This window comes from Galeopterus variegatus, unplaced genomic scaffold (genome assembly GCF_000696425.1).
Source record: "Galeopterus variegatus unplaced genomic scaffold, G_variegatus-3.0.2 Scaffold2867, whole genome shotgun sequence".
NCBI lineage: Eukaryota > Metazoa > Chordata > Mammalia > Dermoptera > Cynocephalidae > Galeopterus > Galeopterus variegatus.
In genome coordinates, this window is record NW_007728978.1 from 252,159 (window position 1) to 256,332 (window position 4,174).

Consider the following 4,174-nt stretch of genomic DNA (forward strand, 5'->3'; position numbering starts at 1 on the left):
CCCGCCCCCCGGCCGCACCCCTCCGGACCTGCGCGCCCCGGCGGCGGCGGTACCCACGGAAGGGCCTGGAGTCCCCGGAGGCCCTGGCCAAGGCCCTTGTGCAAGCATTTTCTCCATTTTATTCACTGGCTCACTGGTGACAGTTTCTCGGCGGCGGCAGCACTGACCACAGCATGGGTCGCGCTTTGTCCAGGCCGGCGTGAAGCTCCGCACTCCGGATGAAGCGCTCGTGTACTGCTCACAAAACCTTAGGAAGCAAATGCTGCTCTTCCCAGCTTTTCCAGGTGAGGAGACCGAGGCGCAGGGCGCGGCTGCCGGGGCCGGCTCGCGGCACCAGGGCCGCTGCTGTGTTTCTTCGCGAGGCGACGAAACGGGCTCGTTACCTGCCCCGGCGCCCACGCGCGGGTTCAAGTCCACCCCGGTGCAGCGGAGGCCCTGCCCACGGGAGATTTGCCCACCTGAAGGCTGTATTAGGAACTTACTAGAAGCCAGAGAGCCTGCCCCTAAAGGACTTTTTTTTTTCATTAAAAGAAGCTTTCATTTTCAAGAAAATACACTTCATGCTACATACGCACACACTCAGATATCTATCTTGAAACTGTCAGAACATGCACATTAACGAGATCCATTCATTAGCCGTTCCGTTTAACAGAGAAACTGGGGTCTGACTGCAGATCCGCTTATGTATTAAATCGACAACTGTTTTTCTGTGTCTTTGCCCAAGGCGATGTACACGGCTCCCCTCTGAACCTTTTGCCTGCCCCCGGGTCTTAGAGGCATCCGAGAAGCAAAGTGCGGGGCCTCTAGTCAGTGCCAAAGAAGCCTAAACTCCTTAAAGAGTTCCCTGCCTGGAAGAGGGCCTGACAGTTGACTTTTAAAATTTTACAGTAATTATTCAAGCCTATTGAGCATGAATGGTATTCATTTATATCACAAATGAGAAAACGGATTTTTTTTTTTAAAAAACCACCAAATGTAATCTTTTCTAAGACCTATAGAATGAAATGATTACTAGTTGGGCTGTCTTTCAAGATCTCTCTTTATGATTGGCTATTTCCTTAAAATGTTTTTCTTAGTTTTTATTAAAATACCACGTTAATTGTAGAAAATTCAGAAAAAAACATCAAGGTGAAAGAAGAAAGTTTTAAAATTATCCATGCCTTATAATACCAAGGTCACAGGTTCAGATCCCTGTACCAGCCAAAAAATAAATAAATAAAAATTATCCATAACTCTATACAGCGGTGATAATCACTGTGAATATTTTGGTGGTTTTCATTCATTTTATGTGGATACATAAATACGTAAGTATATATAAATAAATATATGATTTTATATGTATACATAAATAAATTTTCTGTAAATATGGGATGAAATTGTAACATCTGGTAACTTCCTTTTTTAAAGCTTTTCATAGAAGTATAACATTCTACAGAAAAATTCGCAAATCTGGTAACCTCCTTTTTTACACAATGTGCAGTAACCCCCCCCCCCCCCCCGCCCAGTTATCCACAGCGGATACTTTGCGGGACCCACAGTGGATGCCCGAAACTGCAGATAGTACCAAGCCCTATATACACTATTTTTTCTTCTACATATATATCTATGATTAAGTTTAGTTTATAAATTAGGCACAGTAAGAGATTAGCAACAATAATAATAAAATAGAACAGTTATAGCAATATACTGTAATAAAAGTTATGTGAATGTGGTTTCTCTCTCTCTCTGAAGATATCTTATCGTACTGTACCATGCATAACTGAAACAGTGGAAAGGAAACCTGCAGGCAAGAGGGAACTACTGTACAACAAACATCTTTACTTGTCGTTAAATCTTCTAGAGCATAATTTTATAACTCTGCAGTATTCCACTTTGTGAACATGCCTCCTCTCTGGGATTCTTGAATTGCCAAAGGTCAGACAACTTTCTGACGTTCTGACATGAATTTCAATTCATTAGTAGCACCCTCCTTTGAGGATCTTACACATGCTTGAAAACCAAGGTAATGTATCAAAACTCGTGGTCCCTAGGACTGACTACCTGTGTCAGGATCACCTGGAGGTCTTAATAAACACACAGATTCTTGGGTTCCCAGCTCAGCCTTACTGAATAAGTCTGTCTGGGTTTGGGGCCCCCAAATCTTCATTTTAAACAAGCACATTGGGAAATTCTTATGAGCATTAAAGTTTGAGAACCACCGGCCTTTTATTTTAATGCGAGCATTTATCCAAAATTGTTAAGGAGGATTCGACTGTTGGGTCTCTGCTTCCTGGGAGGTGGTGTGGGGAGAGAAGCTGGCTATGTCACATGTTTGCTGAGGATCCTTGGGCAGCTACTCTCACCCCACAGAGCCTTAATTTTCTCATTGCAAAACCACGATGGTGAAAATAATGATCTCACAGGGATACTACAAACACTACATGAGATAATGTCTATGAAAGTCTGCAAACCAAAACCTGTTCTGAAGTGTTCTTATCCACAGCTCACTCCCTCCCCCTCTCAGCTAAGGGGGTCTTGTTAACGGTTCCTGTATTAGTCCATTTCTGTTGCTTATAACAAAATATTGGAACCGAGTAATTCATAAGAAAACAAAATGTATTGCTTATGGTTTTGGAAGCTGGGAATTCCAAAGTCCAGGGAACACATCTGGTGAAGGCCTTGTTCGGGGTGACAGTGACACAGGGGTCTCACATGGCAGAATGGCAAAGCAGAAAGAGAGATTCGCCTTTTTTCTGTTTCTTGTTTTTCCTGGGCCCCCAGTGGATTAGGTGGTTCCCACCCATATCAAAGGCAGATCTTTCCAACCCAGTTCACTCAGATTCTCATACTAATCTCTCTGGAAACACCCTCATAGACACACCTAAAAAGACAGTTTTACGAGGTTTCTCAGTATTCTTTAATCTAATCAAGTGGACACCTAGAATTAACCTTCACAGTTCTTTACAGACCAGTGATGTCCAGTATGGTAGCTGCTAGCCACATGTGGCATTTGAACACTTGAAATGTGGCTAGTCTGAATTGTATTACAGATGTGCTGTAAGTTAAAATACACACTAGATTTTTAAAGACAGTACAAAAAAAGTAAAATATTTCATTAATAGCTATTTAATATTGATTACATGTTGAAATAAGAATTTGAGTTAAATAAAATATATTATTAAAATTAATATTTTTTCTCCTTTTTAAAAACAGCCTAACTGGAAAATTTTAAATTGCATGTATGATTTGTATTATATTTTTATTGGATAGTGCTATTCTAGAAATTCTTTTGATAAAATACTTGCATAAAAATTTACAAGTTAAAAAGAAGAATGTATTGGCCTGAAGGAGAAATTGGTCCAAGAGAGGGGTAATGTTACAATTATATGGGGAGTTTACCCAAATTTCATGAGCCAACACCGCTGGCCACACATGAAATCATGGAGAGTACTTGTCCCAAGAGTTAATAGGAGAGGGCCAGCAGAGGCAATGGAGCAGCAGCCTCCGTTAAGTCACGTGAAGGAAATCACGGGCTACAGAGGAACATTGCTAGGTCACAGTGAAGGTGAGTTCAGCACATGGACATCCACATGAAGGCAGGTGTTAGATACCTGTAATTTACTTTAAAATACTTCAGTCAACCTGTGTGATATCACATGTATGCCAATCAGTTTTAAATTTTATTCTAAGAATGTTTGGCTAACGGTATGTTATCAACATAAAAGGAATGAATTACAGATACACACAATCACATGGCTGAACCTCAAATGCATTATGCTAAGTGAAAGAAGCCAGACTGAAAAGCTACACAGCATATGATTTCATTTATATGACATTCTGGGAAAGGCAAAACCATAAGGGTAGAAAACAGACCAGTGGTTGCCAGGGCTGGAAGTTGGAAGGGGTATTTCCAACAAAGGGGTAGGACGAGATGTTCTGTATCTTGATCGTGAAACCTAACTGTATGTGTTTGTCAAAACTCACAGAACTGTGTACTAATAAGAGTGAATTTTACCATATGGAAGTTACATTTCAATAAAAAAAACAAAAGACTGCACAGTCCAGTGTTAAAAGATAACTTGGGCAGATTTAAATTTAAAGAGTTTATTTGAGCAATCAGAAATTCATCTTCAGGGCCGGCCCGGTGGCGCACTGCTACAGTGCGCCGCTTGGGAGCGCGGCGGCGCTCCCGCCG

The 4,174-nt window shown here is 41.5% G+C and overlaps 1 long non-coding RNA gene across 1 annotated transcript in view; it reads left to right on the forward strand.

The window, feature by feature from the left end:
- Positions 1 to 82: 82 nt before the first annotated feature.
- LOC103599149 overlaps positions 83 to 4,174 on the forward strand; it is a 6,823-nt gene continuing 2,731 nt past the window's right edge. The window contains exon 1 of the long non-coding RNA XR_551268.1: positions 83 to 284. This is a non-coding gene — a long non-coding RNA (uncharacterized LOC103599149). The remainder of the gene's footprint in view (positions 285 to 4,174) is intronic.